The sequence below is a fragment of the Physeter macrocephalus genome, chromosome 18, assembly GCF_002837175.3.
Source record: "Physeter macrocephalus isolate SW-GA chromosome 18, ASM283717v5, whole genome shotgun sequence".
Lineage (NCBI taxonomy): Eukaryota > Metazoa > Chordata > Mammalia > Artiodactyla > Physeteridae > Physeter > Physeter macrocephalus.
Window position 1 is genome coordinate 58,121,632 of NC_041231.1, and position 26,512 is coordinate 58,148,143.

The following is a 26,512-nucleotide window of genomic DNA, read 5'->3' on the forward strand; positions in this document are numbered from 1 at the left end:
TTTATGCATGAATATTTAAATAATAAACAATTAAATAATTAAAGGAGTCAATTGCTCTGCACTTAAGCTTTGAAACTTAAGAGATCTTCAGAGTTTTCTAGGCCACAACTTGCACCCCTAACAGAGAATAGATGATTCTCCCTTTTTGCCAACAGGTTTGACTTAGGGAATCTCCTGGCAGTCTAGTTATTGGAGCCATTCCATACTGGCTTATATACTAATTATCTCTTAGCTCGATGTCTTGCTGAATAATTAAAAATACTCATTCATGCCTCATTCCCTAAGCAAGCCAACAAATATTATTAAACACAAAGCATATATTTTACTTACTATTAATAATTATATATTATACATTAATAGTATGTTCTAATTATTATTCTATTATTATATATGAAACACCTAGCATTTATTAAACCCAAGTGTGGCTCTGTGGTATGCAACGGGGTTACAAGGGGGAAGAAGAAGAAGAAGGAGGAGGAGGAGGAGTTGGAGGAGGAGGAGGAGGAGGAGGAGGAGGAGGAGAAGGAGAAGGAGAAGAAGAAGAAGAAGAAGAAGAAAGAGAAGGAGGAGGAGGAAGAGGAAGGGGAGGAGGGAGGGGAAGGAGGGGGAGAGGAAGGAGGGGGAGGAGGAGGAATAGAGAGACATGGTCCTTTCCTTTCTTCCATGGGAAGCGATAATAAAATAAAATGTCATTTCTCCATTTGGAAGATGATTAAACTCCAGCACAGAGAGTTTATATGACTTGCCCCTGAGTTGCTGAGCAGTGACTGGATTCCTCTTCCCAATCTTATGCCAGGGCATTTTCCCATACACCACACTTAACACAAACACAACCAAAATAAAACTCCAATGTTAATTTTCTCACTGGAATGAAATTAAGAAAATACAAAAACGAAGAATTCTCATGCAGATGTTCACGTCCTAAGATAACTACTGGTAACAAGGTAGCATTTCAGAGATATTCTGTACTTCTACATGGACAGTGGTCTTTTGTAAAAAACAATCAATATAAACGATAAATAAAAGGTACACTCGTTCACCCTGTTCCCATTAATATGCTGTTTTTATCACAGACAATCCACTTAATTTTTAAAACTTAATAAATTATTAATAGTTTAATGAGCAATGATACTTAGTACTCAGACATAATGGGACTTCATATATAAGCTAGTAAATATGCAATCTCAGCACTCATATTTTTATAAGATGAAACAGATAAGTATTACTGTAAGCAATACGACATCTTCATGAAAATTGGCATCATACTGGCATCTAGGTTTCTCTCTAGACTCTAAATGTTGACAGGGTCATGGCGTCTTCATTCTTTATGGGAATAAGGAACCCACAACAGTTTAAAAAGTTAAAGCAGACCAGGGGCCATCTCCTCTCTTCCTCCTCTTATCCAGTGAGAAGGTAGAGTCCTCACGGCATTGTTGCTGCAGGCTCCTAGGGTGGGCTTATGTTCTCAGAGCAACTAGAGGCTTCAGGTCCTTGGACCTCTTATGGAGTCTCTGCCCCCACCACATGCATCTTGACTCAAATCCCAGTTCAGTTCATTTTTTTTCCGTCTTGAAAAAAATTATACCCATCAAATTATTCGTGAGAGTAATGGACTTTCCTAAACCGGGAAAGAAGAAGAAAGTGTAGAACAGAAGAGTAGGAATTTGCTTTTCAGCGACAAAAACAACTTTTCAAGGAACAAGTAGGCATTGCTCCTCCATAGTGGAATTTTTCTGGCCGCACGCAGTCCTGGAGTCTGTTCATCCCTTTGCTTCCTCTCTTTCTTTCTGCTCCTCTTGGCTTTGCTCCTCAGCCCCTCCTTTCTGCGTTGCTAAGGAGATCACATTTCACCTGCCGTTAAACACAGCATCCCCATCTCCACCGCTGTGGTCTTGGTATCTGGACATAATTCACACCCACACTCAGTCTCCTACTTCACTCAGGGTTATCAAAGCATTTCCCAGATGAAGATAATTCTCTCCCAAAAGACTTCCGTTGTGCACTATTAAAAAATTATTTATCTCTGTGTACCTTCCCCCCCCCCCTTTTTTATTCTAAGATGTACATCTCTCCACGTATTTTAGCATTCCTGAAACCCAACTGAGTGTGTATATACAGTAATAGTGAACTATTTTGACAATCAAACAAATATGGGTCTGGGGCTGGAAGGTAGCTAGGCTAGTTTCCTCCTATACAGAAGTGTAGTTACCTCTGGTTTGGGAGGGTTCTTAACGGCCATCTTGTCAACTGCTGGGTTTGTAGTTCTGAGTCTTACGCGGCATTGCATCTGCACATACGCGCCCAGACACTACAGCTCGATGAAAATATGGCACCACTGGGGAAGCGTTCCAGCTGCCTGATAACACAGGTTTTGACACTCACCTCAATGTGGCAGTTTCAGAGAAGAAAAGTCAATCCATATGTGGATGAACTTTAGGGCCGTGAAGCTTCTGTGAAACAACCAGAAATCAGTGTTGCAGAAACTCATGTTGAAAATGCCAAAGTGGAATGCGCAATTCTGTTGGGGCAGGTCATGGAGAGAACATGACCACTGGTTGACTTGAGAGCTGACCCAGGGCACCTGGATGCTCCTCACCACCTGCCTGACCTTGGAATGTACATTTCATCCATTGTTCCCACCAAGGGAGCCAGTCTCAAGGGCGCAGCCTTGAGAGAGTGATGTGGTGTTGAGACGCCGGGGACGGCTTATGTGACTGAACCCCATTAAGGCATCCACATAACTGTTTGAGATTCTGGCAAGCAGGCGTGGGGATGCGCTCGGCTTGTGGCACTCCAGACCAGCCTGCTATGTGAGCTCCTTTGCTTGTGACGCCTGCCACCTACCCATCTGGAGTGGTCTGCCGCTTTCTCCGCTTTCTCCGCTTTCTCCTTGCCCTCCGTGTATGGGGCCAGTTTGTAAACCAACAAATCCAAATCTGTCAGAGCTGCTACAAGGAGAATTTGAATCTTTATTTCCAGAAGTGGCGTCCAGGATACTGACTAGGGATACTGACTAGTGGTGATGTGACTGTTTGGAGTAAGGAGATAGAAGGCCTAGAGATGAAGGCTGTAAGAAATGTATACACTGTGACGAGAAACTTGACTATATTCTATGAGCTGAGGGTGAAGGAACTGACCTTATGGACCTGCCATGGGAAAGGCTCTCAGGGCTGCGGCCACATCCCCCAGACTGTTCAGTCTGCTCCTGCCATCAGCCATCAGCTGGTCTCTGCACATTCTGCCTCAAAACCACAGAAGACTGCTGCTCTCTTCTGAAGCCTGAGGAGCAAGGCTGAAATGCCAGGAAATTAACAAGGCCTGGGAGCAGGGCTCAACCAGTAACTCGGTAAATGGACAAATACACAAACTCCCTCACCCTCACCCATCGGATGCGCTCATTCCAAGGTGTGTGTTCTCTGCTCCTCAATATTTCCCCGTGGACTTGAGCTCCACCTGCCCACAGGAGAGGTGTCTCAATACGCACCCCTTCCTGTCTCACTGCCCCCCTCCCACTATTATTCCCTGCAACTCCCAGGTAATTGCTTGCCTCGAATCATTGTCTCAAGTCTGCTTCTGGGGAGCCAGACTAGGGCACCCACCACCAGACTTTGCAAATTTTCATCTCTGTGCATAAAATACTCTTTTTTAAAAAAAACACACGCATGAACATTATCATTATTGAGATACTTTGTTGATGGTTTTGGCTGCTAAAAGCGATTTGTCATTAGTTTTTGCAATACCCATGTACAATACCCAACAGCCATGTTTTGAAGGAGTACAGTGGAAAGTAGCTTAGCAGGTCATTTTTTGGTTGTTTCATTATTTGTACTCGACATTTGGTTTGGTTTGTAACATTGCTGAGAAACTTCAGTGCTTAAACTATACTCATTTTTTGGTTATTTATTTCAGTGTCTGTGAATTTACAACTTTGGCAAGGGATTTGTGTTTACTTTTAATGGCAGATGTCCATCTCAGTGTTAAAATTTTTAAATGTTGACACATCCATGTCGTGTATAATATAAAGGGTAACGAAGGTATGATCTCATATTGTTACTTTTCCCCTTTATTGAAAAAAACCTAAGTTTTTATTATTTCCCTCCATGAACAAGTCAGACATTTCATTGAGACAAAAAGTAATGTATAGTAATAAGGTAATAGTGAATTTTTAAACTGAAAAGCTGTTAATTCTATGGTACTCTTATAATCAATTGTCTTAAAATTAAGGAAATGCATGCATCATTATACTAGCAAGATGTGCTTATTATAAAGTTTCCTTTTCAAAAAATCCAAAAAGTATAATGAAAAAAATCAACCATAATCCTAACATTCAAATACAAGTACTATTAATATTTTAACACGTTTCCAAACATCTCTTTCTCTGTATACTCATATATATATTGGCATAAATAAGATCATATAATACATTTTGTTTTATAAACTACTATTTTTACATGGTAATGCTTCATGAATATATTTTCTGTATTACCTTCTCTTATTCAAAACACCAGCATCTTCCTTGACTAGAGCAGATGCTGTGCAGAGGTTGGGTAGATGTTCAGTGTATTATACTGATCAAAAGTACTTCCTGCTTTAAAGTAGCATCTTCTGCCAGCAGCATCTGAAATGTCCACTATGGTATTAATTATTTTTAGTTGCTACCTTTTTGGAGAAGGAGAATATCCATGGATGTTTATGCAAATAGTACCCCGAAAGGTGTATTAAATTAATTCTCTAATGCATCTACTCTGCAGAACAGAGGAGGATTGCAGAGAGATGAAACAAACTAGTTCTGAACTTTGAGGTTTGTCTTAGCAAGACAGGCTCAGGTAGGTCCCCCAGAGCAGAGGACCTAGAACAGTTACAGAGCATGAAAAATACAAACGTGGGAGCATTCTTCCTCTAACTTACTGTGCAAACCTGGGCAAGTTTCTTAAGTTCTCTGTGCATTAGTTTCATTCACTGCACCTAGAAGAGGCTGCGTCTTCTTCAGGATCATTTTGCTTGTCAAGATCTTATAGGTGGGCTTCCCTGGTGGCACAGTGCTTAAGAATCCGCCTGCCAATGCAGGGGACATTGGTTCGAGCCCTGGTCCAGGAAGATCCCACATGCTGCAGAGCAACTAAGCCCGCGCACCACAACTACTGAGCCTGCGCTCTAGAGAGCCCTGGGCCAGGAAGAACCCACATGCTGCAGAGCAACTAAGCCCGCGCACCACAACTACTGAGCCTGCGCTCTAGAGCCCGCAAGTCACAACTAGTGAGCCTGCATGCCTAGAGCCCATGCTCCTCAACAAGAGAAGCCACTGCAATAAGAAGCCCGCGCATCGCTAGGAAGAGTAGCCCCGGCTCGCCACAACTAGAGAAAGCCCACGTGTAGCAACGAAGACCCAACACAGCCAAAAATAAATAAATAAAACAAATACATTTATTAAGAAAAAAAAAAAAGATCTTATAGGTGACCCATCTATGAGTTCTGGCACCCTGCAGTGGGCATGCGTGGTTTCTCTCTGCCCATACAGCCCATCTCTTCCTTTTGAGGAAACTACACCTTTCTCACTGTCCACCAGGCAGCGTGTGTGGGGCTGCCCCACTTCTGGTCCCAGGGCTGGGTGTGTCAACCAGGCCTGGCCAATAAGAAAGCCAAATCCCTTTGATCACATTGATTGATTCAGGGTTGACATGTGACTCAAGGCAGCCAATGAGAACCCTGCTTGGGAAAAAGTCTCTTTCCACTCAGGCGGCAAACTGGTAGAAAGTCAGTCTGGATTTGCTGAATGGCTCTCTTTGCCATCACTTGGGGAGAGTTAGTGGAGAATAAAGTAAACAATAAGGTAAACACACAGGAAAGCAGAGCCCCATAGATTGAGATCCTTTCTGTCTGTAGTTATTACGGTAGTTTTTCAACAGAAAGAAATCGAGGGGCTCCAAGAGCAACAGTGGCTCATGAAGGCTGGCTGCAGGGGGCGAGACCCTGGGTGTGAAGTTTCCAGACTCAGCAATGATTCCCTTGGTTCCAGCCTGTGGTGGAAGCAGAGATCCACCACTGTGGGCTTGGAGGATGAGATTGTCAGCGCACTCGGGAACTGTCCATTACAAGCCCTGCCTTGCTTTCCAGTCGCTACCTGAACCTCCTGGATTCTGGTGTGAGCCTTAGAGGAGGGGACGGCTCTCAAGTGACTGCATTTACATTTCCTACCAACCTAATTCAGTAAAGGCCTGGTGTTAGACTTCAATCAACATGTAAAAAGCAGAAATGTGATATTTTCTGCACACCTGAATTATTCAACAGAGACCATGCCAATGGCAGAGCAGACTCCTTGCTCTTTTCCCTCCATGGCTTTTTCATCTCCACATGGCCTGACACATTGTCCCACATAAAGTAGGCATCCATGCAGGTGGTGCAGTTTTGTTAATGAAATGAGAAGAGCTTTGCTGTAAGTAGGAGCCAACTGCTAAGAGAGTAGGGTCACGAGGGTGACAAAACCAAGGTTTCTGCTGGGCAGGGAAAGAGGTGGGATGCTGAATCTCTTTGTAAATGCATTTGTAGGACTCAGCTCAGACAAAGGTGGTGGAAGAAGATGCTGCATGAAAGGTCCCCATGTTCTGGGGGATGGAGAGCAGCCTTGTAACTGAGTGTGAGTGGAACTTGGAAAGAAGTGGTGGGAAATGGGTCTATTTTGAAGAGTCTTGAAAGTTGGACTGAGATTATGAACTTTATTCAACAGGTAAATGGGGTCCAGGGAAGGTTCCTAAGGTGGGGGTCACATGAATAATAATCTTTTTTTTTTTTTTTTTTTTTTTTTGCGGTACGCGGGCCTCTCACTGCTGTGGCCTCTCCCGTCGCGGAGCACAGGCTCCGGACGCGCAGGCCCAGCGGCCACGGCCCACGGGCCCAGCCGCTCCGCGGCACGTGGGATCCTCCCGGACCGGGGCACGAACCCGCGTCCCCTGCATCGGCAGGCGGGCTCTCAACCACTGTGCCACCAGGGAAGCCCAATAATCTTTTTAAACCATTAACTCTGATCATACTGTTTAGGATAAAGGTTCTTTTTCTTTTCCCCTTATTTATTTATTTTTAATTGAAGTAGATTTGGTTTATAATGTTGTGTTAGTTTCAGGTGTACAGCAAAGTGATTCAGATATATACATATATATATCTATGTTCTTTTTATATATATATATATATATATATATATATATTCTTTTTCAGATTCATATATATATATATATCTATTCTTTTTCAGATTCTTTTCCATTATAGGTTATTGCAAGATATTGAATATTGAATACAGTTCCCTGTGCTATGCAGTGGGCCCTGTTGATTACCTATTTTATATGTAGTATCATGGTTCTTAAAGAGGGATCAGCCCAGGCCAGCAGCAGCAGCATCACCTGGGAACACATGTGAAATGTAGATTCCCGGGCTCCACCCAGACCTATGAAGTGACAAACACAGCGTCCGTGTAATCCACCCTCCAGGTGATTAAGATGATCACTCAGGAACTAGTGGGGGTGAAGGGAAGGGGATTGTGCTCTTCCTATGAGTCACCTGATGAAGCCTGGATGTTTCATGGCCTTCAGACGTTTTAAGCCAAAGATCATGCAGCCTGCACTGTGTTAACAGGTTGCCCGCCTTGTAAACAGAGAAAGCAGAGTTTATTCCTTTGCGTAAGGAACATATTAAAACACTGCCTTTTCCCCTTCTTTGCTGAATTCCACATGATCTATACAACACACACCCCAACCTCAACTATCTTCCAGAGAAATGAGCTAGAGGAAAGTGGCGGAGGGCTGAAATTAAGCCACAGGCTCCTCCCAGCCCCCAGACTCTCCTGATTTCTAACTGGCAAAGGCTTTCGTTCCAATAGCCCCTGTGCTGGAGGCAGGCAGACACCTTCAGGAGAGAGTTTCTTCCTGTGACTGTCACACTCAGAGACACGTCGACTTTACTTTGGATTTCCTTGGGGCTGGTTTCAAAGCTATTTCTCAAACGTTCTTGGTTTAATCCCCAAGCGATATTGGCCAGGAGTGAGGGTGGGGAGGTACAGGAATGTCGGGGTGGGCAGGGTTAGCAGACAACCCTTCCTTTAGTCCTGCCAAGCCTTACACGTGCTCACGGGGGGTACAGTGCTGCAGCTTTAGACCCAGGAGCCCAGAAGCCCTCCCAGGACTAGGGGGCCCTAGGGGGACAGCCCACAATGGTGAGGGCAGGTCTGAGGGACTGAGAGGCTCTATGGCCCCAGCAAGAGCCACCAACACTCTGGTCTCAGTAAAAAAATACTGCCGGCGACCACTGGTTTTCCAGCTCATGGACTGACATTTTGTTCCAGAGACCTCTTCTGAGTGCAGTCAGATACCCCTGGGGTTTGGAGGAAACCCTCTAGGCTGCAAAGAGCTCCCCTCACTTTCTTCCCTGACAGATGCTCCTGGGGTCTCTCGAACATTTCCAGAGATGGACCACACATCATTTTGAAGACTGTAAAGCATCAGAGTATGAACCTGTCAGATACGCCCATGTTCCAAGCGTGGGGTTAGACAACCAAAGCAGAACTGCGACCAAGTTACCTCTGATCCAGTCTTGAGACAGAATCTCAAGACTCTCACCCTATAAACGGGATCAGTCATGGCAAGAATGAGGTTAGCCTGATGGGAAATGTTTCTGTTTTTTTAATAAATTTATTTATTTATTTGTTTGTTTGTTTTTGGCTGCATTGGGTCTTCGTTGCTGCATGTGGGCTTTCTCTAGTTGCAGCGGGCAGGGGCTACTCTTCGTTGTGGTGCGTGGCCTTCTCATTGCAGTGGCTTCTCTTGTTGCAGAGCACGGGCTCTAGGCACACGGGCTCAGTAGTCGTGGTTTGTGGGCTCTAGAGCACAGGCTCAGTAATTGTGGCGTACGGGCTTAGCTGCTCCGCGGCATGTGGGATCTTCCCAGAGCAGGGCTTGAACCCGTGTCCCTGCATTGGCAGGTGGATTCTTAACCACTGTGCCACCAGGGAAGTGCCAGGGGAACATTTCTTTAGAGAACAGTGGTGTGGCTATGCTGTAAGGCCCAGCTCCTTCTGTGAAATAACATAAAACCCTGGTGTCATTTGTGGAGTCGATTCTATGATGTATCTAGACCTCAACATTAATGACATTTGGGCTGAATAATTCCTTGTTGTTTGGGCCTGTGGGTGCATTGTGGGATGTCTAGCATCATCCCTGGCCTCTGCTCTAGAGGCCAATATCACCTGTCCTCCATTGTGATGGTGAAAAATATCTCTGGACATTGCCTTATTATATGTGAAACGTACGTGTGTGTGTGTGTGTGTGTGTGTGTGTGTGTGTGTGTGTGTGTGTGTACTGGTATAAAATGCTTTTTTAAAATGTGGGTCTGGAATAAAAGAAAAGAGCAGGAAAAGGGAGGCTGCCATTAGGGATTCGTGTAAAACCATGAGACGTGTGTGCTTTTTAATTCCAAGAAGATTGATTTGGGCAAACGTCTATACAATTACTCAGTCTTAAGGGCTCTTCATTCATGGAAAGGGCTCCCAGTAGGAAATCCTAGGGCTCCCCCAAACCTGAGAAATGGAGGGTCCAGGAAGGTGTGAACACCCATGACCAGGCAGCGGCCCCCTGGACCCTGCCTGCCGTCTGTTACAGGCATTGCCGGCTTTACCTTCTCTCCCATTCTTGCTCTACATTGGAACACTCATGCCCTCATCCCTCCCTGCTCACTAAAATGAGTGTGGGGTCAGAATCTACCACCTCACTTGAAGCAAAATTATACCAGCTGTTCAACTTAGAAACACGTCATTGAAATGTATTAAGCCCTTTGTTAATTATTTTTGGACTTGACTCAATGCCATGTTTCCTGGACTTCGGGGATTAGCCTTCTCTTTCTAAAATTCTCTCTATCCCTAATAACCACACACACACACACACACACACACACACACACACACACACACACACACACACACACCCTTAATTACAATCCCAGGTGACCGGGGTCTGAGGTTAGGAGGCTGGTGACCTCAGACACCAGCACCAGCTGGGCAGCATCCCCTCATCCCAGGAATCTGGGTCTCATCTAAAATGTCTGCTCATGGACTAGCCATGTTTGCACAGGAAACTGAGAGGGAAATCCTTGATTAAGAACAAAAGGGCCTAGATCACTTTGAACATTGAAAATGAGCCATTCTTCCGGAGGTTATTTTAAAAGAATATTTCTATTACAAAAAGGAGTATTATCTACTTCTCAGGATCCAGGTTCTGCTGTTGTGTAATTTTTCACCAAAAATCTCCTCCCCTGGGCCACTTACCGTAGCTTTCCAGCATCTGGCCCTGTGATTATACTACGAATTCCTTGGATTGCTTCATCAACTCCTCGGCATTCAATCACGCAGACTTCATTTGAGGTCCAAGCTCTACACTGCAGAGATTTTAGAAGCTCTCTCCTGCTAGGGAGAAGAAAGGAAATGGTTGCCTTAAGTGTAATTAATGAAGGGCCCAGGAGATTCCATTCACGAAAGAATGCAGGAGGGGAAAGATATTATTTGGCTGTGAATTCACTTTGTTCTTCCAGACTCTATAAATCTTCAGTACCATTTAAAATTCCAAGTCTGTGCTTGGATGAGATGCATAGAGATTACTTGATCTAACATTGCAGGCAAGAAAAATAAACACCAAGAAATTTAAATAACTTATCTGAGCTCCTTTAACTGGTTATCAGCAAAGCTATTGGACATGGCATTGATTTCCAATAGATAATTTGTCTTAGGAACATCAAATATAATCCATTATGAAGCAGCACAATTCATGGCAGGAGGACTACAATTTCACAAGCCTTTACTTGCTATTGATCTTTTAATTTAAAAGTGTGCATCAAGTAGAAAGCCCATAATGGAATATCTGGCTCAATCTTCATGTGGCTTACCCCCATATTATACCAGGCTAATGCCAAGGGGCGTTGTTACCCAAGCAGGGAGAGACACACAGCATCATTCCCTTGCTTACATGGGTACACAGGCAATTGTTGATACAGTTGTATTTGTACCAAAACTGGGATTTTCAAGAAGTGAAGATAAAATTATAGACCTTAAGCCTGTATAATAGCTTAAGAAATGGCATAATGTCAGCTTCCCTGTTGGTATTCAATACACATGATTTCAAATGCCATCACATGGTAATATATTGTTCAGTTGGAGACAGGACATGCTGTACTTGTGAGTCACTTGTAGGATGATTAGGCACTTGTAGGCTGATTAGACCTAACAAGGTCTCCAGTTGAACTTTAATGTCAACTGGAGACCTTGTTAGAAATTCAGGTTCAGATTCAGTAGGTCTGGATGGGGCCTGGGACTCTGCCTTTCTAACAAGTGCCCAGGTGATGGGGATACTGCTACTCCATAGACCACGCTTTGAGTAGCAAAGGTCTAGTGGGTTTGTATATGGAGATGAGGAGTGGAAATATGGAGGCAGAACAACAGACACCCTGATTCCCCCACTCACTAGATGACAAATCTTAGCAAAATCCTCGAACCATGTTGAGCAGTAGTTTTCTAATAAATAAAATGAGATAATAATGAGACTTGTTCCAAGCAAATGAAAAAATACATGGGCAAGTGATTTTGAAAAGCCAGGCCGTGTAAATAATTGCTAGCTATGGATATAAGATATATATATATATATATATATATATATATATATATACACACACACATATGTAGGATAGATATACACATACACAGGATATACACATAGGCTATATTGTATATATGTACACACACACACATACATAGGATTATTATGTACCCTAATCTGAACTCTTACGGGAAAATATTTTACGGTTACTAGTTAGGGAAAAGTTCCTCAGTAAAGCTCAGAGAGTGAATTTCTCCCTATCTGCAGTTTATAATCAAATTTCCAGTAGCTTGGTGGAGAGCAAATATTTTGCAGGAAGTAGCTAAGGTGCCCACAGGTATGAGAACATATTTACCTATCATGCATGGTGTTTGGTCTTGAGATTTAGTTCAACCGGTGATATTCAGAGGCTGTGCAATAAAACCAGAGCCTGACAGAAATGACTGTGCAAGCTGTTTGCTTTATCACAGACTCAGGACTTTGGAAGGCTCTCTAGACAACAGTGGGTCTTGAGAAGATGCCACCATGGGCTGAGCAAATACACGGTGTGCCCAGGCGAACTTTTGGGTGGTTAATGGAAATCTCACAGCTGAGCAAACCCAAGGGCTCTGTTTGTAAGGCCCTCCTTCTCTTCCATGGCAAACCGAGCAGGAAAGTGAATTCCTCCGGGATGACCACAAGATGCTTCTCTTAGGTAAACAGCAGAATTGTAAAAAGTCTTCTGTCCACTCCAAACCTAGTCCAACCTAGATGGCTTTCCTGCAGTGCTTCCAGCCGCCAGCGGTGCGAAAATAAGGGATAGATTTATCTGTTAGACTATGGCTCCCTTTCTCTCCCTCTTCCTTCCCCACCGTATCACCCAACCCCCACTAAACACTGGGATATTGTCTAAGTAGAGACAGTGAGATCACTCAAATTTACAGTCTGTCCTATTTAAATGCAGTGGGGATGATTTCATAATAACAGCTTCCAACAATCCATATAACTAATGGAAATAGGGCCATACTTTATTCTGAGTGTCCAGGTAATAGTTTTTCACTCACATGATAATATCTCAGTGATATGAGATAATACTCAGTGTTTATTTTATAGAACTACATTAAGACTAAAAGCAAGAATAATAATCTCTCTTGAATTAGTAACGAGAGATTACATCTAGCAAATGCTTTACAAGTGTTTGTTCTTATACCTCATTGGTGAAGAGGTCAGCCACAGAGTTAGACCTTTGTTCAGATCTGAGCTCCACCTCTTTCTAGTCCTGTGATCTTGGGCAATTTACTTAATTTATTATACCTCAGTCTCATTACCTGTGAAGTGGGATAACACTAGCACTCATGGAGTCATTGGGAGGCACATGTGCAGCCACTATAGAGAACAGTATGAAGCTTCCTTAAAAAGCTAAAAATAGGGCTTCCCTGGTGGCGCAGTGGTTGAGAGTCCGCCTGCCGATGCAGGGAACACGGGTTCGTGCCCCGGTCCGGGAAGATCCCACATGCCGCGGAGCGGCTGGGCCCGTGAGCCATGGCCGCTGAGCCTGCGCGTCCGGAGCCTGTGCTCCGCAACGGGAGAGGCCACAACAGTGAGAGGCCTGCATACCGCTTAAAAAAAAAAAAAAAAAAAAAAAAAAAAGCTAAAAATAGAGTTACCAAATGATCCAGCAATCCCACTCCTAGGTGTGTCTTCAGAAAAGATGAAAACTTTAATTTGAAAAGATACATGCACCCCGATGTTCAAAGCAGCACTATATACAACAGCCAAGACATGGAAACAAACTAAATGTCCATTGACAGATGATTGCCTTAAGAAGATGTGCTATGTGTGTGTGTGTGTTGTGTGTATAATTTATAAAACGGAATAATACTCAGCCATAAGAAAGAATGAAATATTGCCATTTGCAGCAACATGGATGGACTTAGAGATTATCATACTAAGTGAAGTAAGTCAGATAAAGAAACACAAATATTAGATGATATCACTTATATGTGGAATCTAAAGAACAGTACAAATGAATCTATATACAGAACAGAAGCAAACTCACTGACATAGATAACATTGTTACCAAAGGGGAAGTGTTGGGGAGGGATAAATTAGGAGTTTGAGATTAACAAACTACTATACATAAAATAGATAAGCAACAAGTATTTACTGTACAGAACAGGGCAGAACTATATTCAATATCCTGTAATAACCTACAATGGAAAATAATGTGAAAAAATGTGTGTATGTAACTGAATCCCTTTGCCGTACACCTGAAACTAACACAATATCGTCAATCAACTATACTTCAATGAAAAAAGATATTGCACATGTGTAATGTTTAGCACAGGACTTGGTACTTAGTAAATGCTCAGAAAACCCTAATAATTCTTACTATTATTGTCTCCATGCTCACCTACTGACATCATAGTATTACCTACCATCTAGTAGGACACATTTTCTGGTCCAGGAGTTTATAGAAGTGATTTCTAGGATCTTGTAGATGCCTGGGTCCAGTAGATATTGATATTCATAATCTTAGCAGCTACCATTAATTGGACAAGACAGAAACAAGTGTTTAACATGTGTGAATTCTCAGGGCCACCCTAAAATATATTATCTCTATATAAATGAGGCAAGCACATAATGGTAGGTTGTAGAATTGGGATTTGAACCTGTGAATGGCTCATCCTTGTGCCCCATGATCTAACATGCTAATTAGCACACACGCTAAAGCCCAGGTAGTTCATATCTGCGTACACTGACTCACACCCAACAGCTGTATACTGCTGGAGAATTTGGGGGCTTTCTGGGGGAGGCACACTTTTTTCTATAAAACAATAGAATTGGGGGGAGGTCACAACACTTAGATTTATGCAAAAAATTCCTTCTTTCTAAAAGGGAGGTTTCTAGTAGTTTCTCAGGTACACTTTTGAAACGGAGCAGGACCCCTATGGTCCTTGCCCCCCATGTCCTCAGCCTGCCTTTTTGTCTGTAGAAAAACTTTAGCCGAAGAATAAGTTTACAGAGAAGTGAGAAAATGCAGAAACAAAGTGGTCAAATAGGACACAACAATAACAGTTTAGTCAGTAAGCAAAGTCAAGGACTTTTAGTTCCTCTTCATGGGCTATAGATAATATTCTGAGCCATATCCTGTGAGCTGTCTTGTAGATATTGAAACCCACACCAGGTGAAAGAAGTTAACTCCATGATGACCAGGCTGTAGCCATGACATAAGCTGCCACAATTCCAAGAACTGGCCTCAGAGAAATGGGAACAAACCCACCCTGGAACTGAAGATTAACTGTACTTAAAACAATCAAGATGATGGTGGTCAGACCACCGCCTGACCAATTTCAAGATGAGTGTCAGAGCTGACTGTGCTGTTTCTGCATGTAGCCCCCTCCCTCCGTCTATAAAAGCTCTTGCCCACTGATTGTCAGTGTGTGTGTGGGAGTCGGCCTCTGGACAGGAGTCTGCCCTCCCCTCCAGGTTGCCGGCCTTTGAAATAAAGCAAGCTTTCCTTTCCACCAAACTTGCCTCTTTATTGGCTTTTGAGCGGCGAGCACCTGGACCCACTTTCGCTAACAGATTTTGGCTTCCAACGTGAGGCTGGGCTCCCGCGATATCTGGCTCCTGGGGATTTTCCAAGCAGAGCCGCTGCCTTGACGACAGGCCGCCGGGATGGCTGCGAGGAGCCTGCTGCTTTGGCTTGCTGGCCCCGGGAGGGGGATTTAGGGGGATGTTCCTAGAAGCTGCCGAAACCATTTGTTTCGGGGCTCCTCCCTGTTTCTCCCCGGCTCGACACTGGCTGCCAACGTATGCTTTCCTTGGTAGAACGGAAAGATGCCTCTGGAAGAGCTGCTGAGCAACAAGACCAAGTAAGTCCACCGGTGCGCACCCGGCAAACTTCTCTTTTTTTTTTTTTTTAAAGAAGATGTTGGGGGTAGGAGTTTTATTAATTTATTTATTTATTTTTGCTGTGTTGGGTCTTCGTTTCTGTGCGAGGGCTTTCTCCAGTTGTGGCAAGCCGGGGGCTACTCTTCATCGCGGTGCGCGGGCCTCTCACTATCGCGGCCTCTCTTGTTGCGGAGCACAGGCTCCAGGCGCGCAGGCTCAGCGGCCATGGCTCACGGGCCCAGTTGCTCCGCGGCATGTGGGATCCTCCCAGACCAGGGCTCGAACCCGTGTCCCCTGCATTAGTAGGCAGATTCTCAACCACTGCGCCACCAGGGAAGCCCCCAACTTCTCTTTTGAGCATGAAGTTCTATTTGGACATTTTGCCAATTGGTTCTGACATGTGTCTGACATTGAGGATCCTTCGTTCGTTTGGGACTCCATATCAGTCACGCGCAGGCTCAGCCTCGTTGCTCCACGGCATGTGGGATCTTCTCAGACCAGGGCTTGAACCCGTGTCCCCTGCATTAGCAGGCAGATTCTCAACCACTGCGCCACCAGGGAAGCCCCTGCTTCTAAGTATACTTTTGACTCTAATGTTCAGGATGGAAAAAATTGTTTAATGAAGTTGTTACAGAGTATAACTACTCATGATGTGTATCACTTCTGACTTTGTTTACTGCTTAAAGCACATGTACAATGTTTGTGTGACGTTGGGTATAATTGAAAAAATGTATAGCCTATAAAATGTTTGAATAGGTACTTCATCTACATAAACATATACAAATACATAAAAATATGCTCAACATCATTACTCATTAGGGAAACGCAAATAATACCACATGAGATACCAGACATCTATTAAAATGTCTAAAATTTAAAGATGGATCATAGCAAGTGTCAGTGAGGATGTGGAATGACCGGAATTTTCATACACTGCAGGGAGGAAAGTAAAATGGTACAGTGATTTTGGAAAACAGTTTGGAAGTTTCTTGAAAAGTAAAACATACACCCACCATATAACCCAACCACTTCTAGGTATTTATTCATGAGGAATGAAAGCCTACACTTGCACACAAATGTTCATAGTAGCTTTATTTGTAAAAACCCCAAATTGGAAACTACCCAACAATCCATCAACAGGTGAACGGATAAACAAATTATGGTATATCCATACAATTGACTAGTACTAATCAATAGGAAGGAATGAGGTATTGGTACTCAACAATGAGGATGAATCTCTAACTATACTGAGTGAAAATAGCCAGATGAACAGAGTACATTAGGAAATGCCAACTAATCTGTAGAAGTAGAAGTGGTTATTATAAATTGCTGAGTACTGTCCTTGTCCAGGGGATGGATATTGAGTCACTGCTATGTTGGTGAAAACCCAAAGCAAGGAATTGTCTTTTAGGGAAGGGATACAGGATATGCTCAAATCACTTGAGAGGAAAATCACTCACATGACCACCTATTTCTGCCAATGTAGCCCCTGTCTGGGTGGTCATTAAGCCCATTTAAAACTTCATTATTGAGGAAGAAGAATGGAGAGATAATGGGTGGGCCATTAGAAGTTTGCTCTACTACTTCATAATGCTATTATAAAGATTTAGAATGAATATATGTGAAAACCTTTAAAAGACTATCTGGCACATAGTATGTACTCTATAAATATTATCTATTGATATTATTAGTTTCATAGTCAAGGAAATTGAGATTCAGGGAGGTTAAACAACTTGCCTGCAGGGCCCACACTGAGTAAGTGGCAGAATGAGAATCTGAGCTCTGATCAGTCTGAGTGTAAAGATTTTCAGCCTTTCTACTGCCTAATATATGCTGCCCACTCAATAGAGTTTGGAAAAGAGAAAACCAGTCTCATTTCTTACAGTATAATTGCATTCATTTCATGAATGAATCTTCTGTGTTTATTATAGTTTATTAAATAGTTTATTAATATCACTGGGGCTCATGGAGATTCATGGTTCTACCCTACTGACTGTCCCAGAAAGTGCTTGGAAGATAGTCTGGATTTTGACAATAATCCCTAAATAAAATCATCAAAGAGGCGGGGTAAAGGATTATCTATCCTCACTAAAACAAAGTTAGGAGTTTTCTGCCATGTTTATGTTCAGAGCATTTTATCTATTCTAAACAAAAGACAAGCTAGCAGAATTATCTTGGCTTTGAGGAATTCCAATCCACTTTTAAGTTCTTTGCCTTGTGGGTAGAATGAAGGGTCCCAAAAGATATGTCCACATCCTAATCCCTGGAACCTGTGAATGTGATCTTATTTGGGAAAAGGATCTTTGCAGATATAGTTAAGGGTTTTTGAGATGAGATCACCCTGGATTACTGAGTGGGCCCTAAATCTGATGACAAGTGTCCTAATAAAAGCCCAAATTAAAAAAAGAAATACAGAGAGAAAAGACATGTGAAGACAGAGGCAGAGTCTGGAGTGATGTGGCCACAAGCCAAGGAATGCCTAGAGCCACCAGAAGCTGGAAGAGGCAGAGGACAGATTCTCCCCTAGGGTCCTAGAGAGAGTGCAACCTTATTGACACCTTAATTTTGGACTTCATAAATCTGTTGTTTGAAGCCACCCATCTGTGGTAATTTGCTATGGCAGTCCTAGAAACTGATATACCTAGTGTATAGATTTCACCTGGTAGCTTGTTAATGATCTGAAAGCAAAGAGGAAGAGGCAAGATACTGTAAGAATACCTTCTCTAAAGATCAGGAGAGGGTAAGAGTGGAAATGAGAGAAAGACACTCTTTCAGCCTCAAAGCAATCCTGGCTTGAGGCATATCACCTCTGTATGTCTATGACCTATCTCTGCTCTGCACCACAGACAGTATTTGTGTATTATTATGGGTAGTCCCTCCAGGAGTAATTTTAGCTTTTAACTTTTAAATTAGAATAAAACATACATTGAAGGACTAACTCCGCTGTAAAGACCATCTGTATTATTTATCCCTAAAGAATACAAATCACGGTGGAAGACATTGCATAAACATCATGCCTGTGAGGTGGCCCCAGTGAATGAGGACATCGCCTGCCAAGTCTCACAAGAATTTGTTTTTGTCAATAAGTATTAAAATTGTTAGTCCACATGTCACTTCTACAGTGTTATCACTGCAATTGTGCTTTCACACCAGCTGTCTGATTTGGTCCTCACAACAGCCCTGTGTGGTGGTTATGGTATTAGGATTCCTACTCTTTTTTTCTTTTGATCACTACTTTTTAAAGGAAGAATCTGGGCATTGAGTGACCTCCCCAGGTCATAAAGATGGTCATGGATGGAGGATTGCTGATGTTAATTCTATATTGATCATTCATCAACTGTATTTATTTATAAACTGACATTTATTGAGTATCTACTATAATTAATGCTATATTTGATGCATTGGGAAGAAGAGGCCAGGTAGAATCCCTGACCTCAGACACTTCATAGTCTCAGAAAGACAGCGCAGGGCAACTTAACTTCTAAAGGAACATGATATATATATAGCAAAGTCCTGTGAGAATGCCCCATAGTAACAAAATTTGTATACAATATAACTGATTATTGGCCTCTTTTCTCCAAGTAGCACCTATTCTCACACCTGGGGATGGGCAAAAGTGGACATAGAGAGGCAGGTAAGTCTGGGCAAGGAAATGGTCAGGCAGGTATGGAAGTGCTGGTAACCCCTGCATCCAAGGTATTCTTCCAGGTGATAACTGGGAGCTATTAATTGGAAATTTGTAGTACTGCTGTTAACTGTCCTGGATGTGCCAGTCAGCTGTATGACCCAGAATTTTCCCCATTGAGATTTAGGCCAGAACCTACAGCCACACTCACAGGCACCCAGGCCCAGGGTGGATCCCAGCCTCACACTAGGACTCCTATTCCAACTCTGCCCACACCTAGGCAAATCTGGTCTTTTTTTTTTTTTTTAATACTTAAAGCAGAATCATTCCGTAGTCCAAATAAGATATATGACAGATGAAATTAAAATGCAAACAAATGCTGTTAGATGATTGAATGTCCCTTATTAACATGGTTTTAAGATTGTTTTCCAGTTAATGAATTTTTGAGTTAAAATAATTCAAAATGTACTACACTTGAATTATTCATCTTGAAGTTTGAGTTCAAGCCAAGTTTTCTTTTATCTGTGTACGAGAGGCAGATGTTTCTCAGAGATACAGTGGAACGTGATTGCTTTCTTCTCTCATGGGATTTGGATCTAGATGACAGGAAGCCAAAGTAGATTCCATCAGCGAGACACATTAGGGACCATTTCCTCTATTTTATTCACTTTAAAGTTAACATCGTTATCCTGTTTTTCTTTTAACACATTGAACCTGTGTGCATTAATACTCTTTCTTTCTACTTTATAGTTATTATTGTTTACATGCAGGTCACACACAAAAAACTTTATAGGGTTCAGAAAAGTAAAAGAAATGAGAGATAAGCCAGGGTAAAAATTGTAGAAAACAGTAGACTTTTGGCTAATTGAAGATCAAATGTCCTTCCAAAAGCACTCAAATCTAAAATATTACAAAACAGTGTGTATGCCAAAAAAAAAAAAAAAAAAAACCATAAGCAAAGACAAATAAGTCTGTTAATTCAGTTGCCAGCTTGCAACCCCTGCCTCACTTATCCTGACTACACCAAATGCCCTTAGATACACCAACTATGTGTCACTTGTAGTGGGATAGCCAGAAATTAGCCTTGAACCTGGCAAGAATTGGTCTTTAATAAATATCCAAGGAATGAGTGAATGAATAATGAATAAATGAATGAATGAATAAATTGTTAAACTTTTAGGGCAGGAAAAGTGTTTTCGGGAAAGTATTTAGGGGGAAGTAAAATAAGTTGTACTGCGTTCTTATCAATATTATGTAAAAATGGATATATTTTTATTTATTTATATTATTTAATTCTTACAATTCTTATGTGAATGTACATAAGCATTTCCATTTATCGACTGCGGAAACTGATCCTCAGAGATGCTAAATGATACGGCCAAGGTCATATCGTTATCAGTGAGTGAAAACAGATTTCTTTTGGAGTCCAGAGTCCTCCCATGCTCATTTTATGATATCAGTGTACTTTTTCTTGACTCAGCTAAAATGCCACATACAGCCTGACTGTTGAAAAATAGGAAATTTTGATTCTTTTGACAGACTGTCAATATTTTATTTCATGGCCAGAGTGTTTATGGCACCACACATTAAATGGAAGCCTCATTCTCCTGGGTATTGGACTGTGCCAGGAAGCTCAGCCCTGGGATGCTAATAATCTTGGAAAGGTGAAGGTGCAGGTACAGGGTCCTTAATTCAGTGCCGACTGGATTTTGGAAAATGCTTCATTGCTCTTTGATACACACCCTATCACCGGTGCCATATTTTCCATCTCTTTCTCTTTCAGCTCTTAGACATGTCTTGGCAAATTATCAGTGCTCAAGAGGAAAGAGGAGATTGAAGTACAATGATGAAGATTTAAGGAATCTAAAATGGCAACCACAAAGAACATTCTTCTGATAGTTTTTGAAGCTCTGTAGTTCTTTAGCAAAATGTCCTTTTGTAGCCTTTGAGAGACTTAAAGAAGTATTAAAATCAAAGAGGCTTCCTTGATTTTGATAGGCACTTATGTAGAATGTGTTTTTAGAATGGCAGTGATGGACTTTTCCATTGATTCAAAGAAAATGAGATATTCCCATGTCACATGGGAAGCTGGGAAGACAAACTAGAGCAGGCAGCAAACTCACTCTCCGCCTTCTCTAGAAGCCTGAGCAGTGCTGAGCTAGATGGGCAGGAAGTCATGGTAGAAACTCCAGAAGGCACCTGTCATACCTTTTCTTCCTACCTGTTATCAACGAATAGGACACATTTTATCAATTCAGACTAAAGAGAACATTACCTTTCCCCCAAACTTCAGATAGTGTTTTCATCTTTTTTCTGCATAGTTCTCTGCAAATGATAGTAAACTCTAAAGACACGCTTGTTCACCACTCTTCATCCAATGCTGAAAAGCCTCAGTGCCATTAAATGACCAGGGAGGTGACCTAAATCCTTCTACTGAAGCACAAATGAGATTCTTCTCATCTGATCTTTCGTGAAAACAGAGACTACCTGGCCCACCATGCCTCTCTAATCTGGCACCCCCCTGGTCCCCACACCTCTCTGACCTGGCATTCCCTCTAGTCTCCATGCCTTTCTAACTGAGCAGCTCCTCTGGTCCCCACGTCTCTCTGACCTGGCACCCCCTCTGGTTCCCACGCCTCTCTGACCCAGCACCCCTTCTGGTCCCCACGTCTCTCTGACCCGGCACCCCCTCTAGTCCCCATGCCTCTCTAACATAACACCCCATTTAAGTAAATGAAATATTATCTGTCAAGTCTCTGTTTTTCTTCAGTGTATTAATTCTAGATAAGTTACCTAATTTCCCCCCTACCATGGTTCTAAAATCCTAAGAAGTCTGTTTAGCTACTTTGAAAGGTCTTCCTGCTCTCCCATGCCTCCCGATCAGATAAAGGAACCACAGTTGCTTTGATCTTCCTTTCTGCTTTCTGTTTCTAGCACTTTCATGGTCACCATTGCCTCCCTCCTGAACCCACTCTAGTATTTCTGTTCTGAATATATAACCAATTGCTAAAATCTGATGTTGATCTCTCTCATGGAGGATCATTCAATGCCAATAAATTTAAATGTTACCTTACTGAGGAGATGATTGAGTAATAATTTAATTACCACTCTTGTCCTCCAACCAGAAAATATTTCAACTCTGAGGAGAAGCTGTGGGAGAAATATGCATGTAATCACCATCGTTTAAAAAATATACTGAGTAACAAAACTAGCACAGTGTTCATAGAGGTTCAAACTCTTTAGGGCATTTGCAAAATCACCTACGGAGAAAACTCCTTAAGATAACTGACTTTATAGCATGTTTCTCTTGTTTTATGGGTGGCTTTTTTTCCTGCCACACAGTAATTTGATTGTGACAGTTAAGTGACATACTTTACAGGGTTGGTTTGTGGAAATAAATGAATAGGAGTGGAGAAGGAAAGAAATAGCAACACAGGAAGATCCCAAAATGTCATATGCGTGGAGGTAGGTTTGGTGTGGGTCAAGTAACCATGTGATGTCTGCAGATTAGTCAACAGGATGGAGTAGTCATATCACAACAAGTGATTATAAAATTTCCGAGCTTTCTTACTGAGATGAAGATAAAATAGGAAGGGACACCCCTTACTCAATTTTCTTTTCTTCTTTCTGTGAACTCTGGGTTAACAAGAGTTAAACCAGGGGCTTCAAGTATGGAAATTCCATGAACTGTCCCCACTAGGAGAGAAATTTGTGACAAACACAGGACACTGTAAATCCAAAATGGGTGCTTTAGTTTCTTTGTCTCAAGTAAGTTCATCCCTCATCTATGGGACTCTTATCTATGACTACAGAGAAAAATAATAAGCAAAACCATCCAGGTAATAATAATCTGATCGTGTGTGTGGTCTCCAAAATTCTCCATGCCTATCTACACATGGAGCCCAGCCATCTTTGGGGAAAATAAATCATGTTTGAGGGTCCAGCGAAATTTTTTTATCTAGCAATGTCAGGCAGAGAATGAAAAATCACTGCTCAGATGTCCTTGTACAGGCAAATACTTTCACACATTTTCATTATGTTAATAATGATACAGATCTTTATTTCATGTAGCTGTGGTCATGCCAACATTGTTGCATTCTATTCTAAGCCATCTTTTTCAGTTAGTTAAAAAAGAGAGAGAGAAAATAAATTAAAATATAAATCAGCCACTTAAGGGACGTTGAGAGGTGCCTCATATGTTCCAGGCACTGTGCTAGAATCTGGAAATGAGCTGAATAGAGCCCAATCCAGGTGCTTCAGTGGCTCAGGGTTTAGAGGAGGGGTCCCATAGACAGGGAAAGCCCACGTAGCACCGTGATAAGAGTTACAGGGATGTTATGAACAAGACCTGAACATGAGGGAAAAAAAACAATTTTCCTTTGCAAAAAGAACGAAGCCTTTTTACCAAGAATCTCATAACACAGAGATTTGAATTTTAAGCAGATGAGGCGGGTGGGTGACATTCCAGGCAAAGGAGAAGAGTCTGGGCGAAGGTATAAATGATCATAAGAACACAGGGCACCTGGGGAAATGTGAGCAGTTTGAGCTGAGAGAGGAAGACATGATGAGAAAGGCCAGATTACCAGGGGTTTTAGATGCTCCATTAAGGGAGGTTCTTTAACTGCAGGCCATGGAGAACCATGAAAGATTTTAGCAGGGTTCTGCCCCAATCGGAGAATATAGCGTAGAGGACCTTGGGCCCACCTGCAGGGTGGCAGGACATTATGCTTGGATTGAGGCTGTGTTAAAAGAGATTTGAGTTACTAAGGATCTGGCCACTGGATGAGAGGAGAAGGTATGGATGAATCATTTTAATTGTTGAAAACAGGTACCCTTACCCAGGCCCTCCTAAATTGATTATAGCTGAAAACTTCCCTAACATGTGAAAGGAAACAGTCACTCAAGTCCAGGAAGCACAGAGAGTCCCATATAGGATAAACCCATAGAGGAACGTGCAGAGACACACAGTAATCAAACTGACAAAAATTAAATACAAAGAAAAATATTAAAAACAACAAGAGGAAAGCAACAAATAACATACAAGGGAATCCCCATAAGGTTATCAGCTGATTTTTCAGCAGAAACTCTGCAGGCAAGAGGGAGTGGCACAATATATTTAAAGTGATAAAAGGGAAAAACCTACAACCAAGAGTACTCTACCCAGCAAGGCTCTCATTCAGATTTGACAGAGAAATCAAAAGCTTTACAGAGAAGCAAAAGTTAAGAGAATTCAGCATCACCAAACCAGCTCTACAACAAATCCTAAAGGAACTTCTCTAGGTGTTGGGCGTGGGGAAGAAGAGGCCACAGCTATAAACAAGAAAATCTCAAATGGGAAATCTCACTGGGAAAGGCAAACATACAGTAAAAGTAGGAAATAATCCACACACAAATATGATATCAAAACCAGCAATCATGAGGAGAGTACAAAAGCAGGAAATGGAAATTGCTTTTGAAATTGAGACCAGCAACTTTTTTTTAACACCTTTATTAGAGTATAATTGCTTTACAATGGTGTGTTAGTTTCTGCTTTATAACAAAGTGAATCAGCTATACATATACATATATCCCCATTATCTCCTCCCTCTTGCGTCTCCCTCTGCCACCCCTCTAGGCGGTCACAAAACACTGAGCTGATCTAAGAGACCAGCAACTTAAAACAACCTTGTATATATAGAGACTGCTGTATCAAAACCTCATGGGAACTACAAACCAAAAAACTACAATGGAATCACACACACAAAAGAAAAAGCAACCCAAACACAACACTAAAGATAGTCATCAAACCATGAGAGAAAAGAACAAAAGAGGAAGGGAAGAAAAAAGACCTACAGAAACAAATCTAAAACAATTAAGAAAATGGCAATAGAAACATACATATAGATAATTATGTTAAATGTAAATGGATTAAGTGCTCCAACCAAGAGATGTAGACTGGCTGAATGGATACAAAAATAAGACCCATATATATGCTGTCTGCAAGAGACTCACTCAGACCTAGGGACACATACAGACTGAAAGTAAGGGGATGGAAAAAGATATTCCACACAAGTGGAAATCAAATGAAAGCTGGAATAACAATACTCATATCAGACAAAATACACTTTAAAACAAAGACTGTTACAAGAGACAAGGAAGGACACTACATAATGATCAAGGCATTAATCCAAGAAGAAGATATAACAATTGTAAATATATATGCACCCAACATAAGAGCACCTCAATATATAAGGCAAATGCTAACAGCCATAAAAGGGGAAATGAACAGTAACAATAATAGTGGGGTACTTTAACACCCCATTTACACCAATGGACAGATCATACAGACAGAAAATCAATAAGGAAATGCAGGCCTTAAATGACACATTAGACCAGGTGGACTTAATTGACATTTATAGGGCATTCCCTCCAAAAGCAGCAGAATGCACGCACTTCTAAGGTGCACACGGAACATTCTCCAGGATAGATCACATCTTGGGTCACAAATCAAGCCTCAATAAATTTTAAAAAATTGAAATCATATCAAGCATCTTTTCTGACCACAATGCTATGAGATTAGAAATAAATTACAGGAAAAAATAAACTGTAAAAAACCACAAACACATGGAGGCTAAACAATATGTTACTAACCAACCAATGGATGACTGAAGAAATCAAAGAGGAAATCAAAAAATACCTAGAGACAAATGACAATGAAGACAAGGGTCAAGGGTAAAGGCTAGACCTCTCTTTGGCTAGGGGAAATTCTTTCCTACACAGTCATGATATATTACACTTTTCATATTTTTCAATTTGATTTGCTAAATCGTTAACAATTTTTGTACTTAGGTACTTAAGTACTTTGTACTTATGCTATTTGTCTATATTTTTCTTTTCCTGTAATATCTTTGCCTAGTTTGGATATCAGAGTAATATTTTTATTCTCAGTAAAATGAGTTGGGAAGAATGCTCAACTCCCCAATTTTCTGGGAGGAATTTGTGCACGATTGGTACCGTTTCTTCATTAAATATTTGAAAGAATTCCCAGGGAAGCCGTCTGGGCCTGAAGTTTTCTTTGTGAGAAGTCTTTAATGTACAAATTCAATTCTTTATATCGTACATTCCAGGTATCTGTTTTTTATTAAGTGTGCTTGGTAGTTTTTGCCTTTTATGGAATTCACGCATTTCACCTAAGATGTTGAGTGTATTGGCATAAAGGTGCTCACAATATTTCTTTATTATCCTTTTTAATAGTTGTAGAATCTATCTAGTAATTTTACCTCTCTCATTCCTGATGCTTATAAGTTGTGTTTGCTGTCTTTTTTCCTAATCAATTTGCCTAGAATTTTTTTAAAATATAAATTTATTTATTTATTTATTTATTTATTTTTGGCTGTGTTGGGTCTTC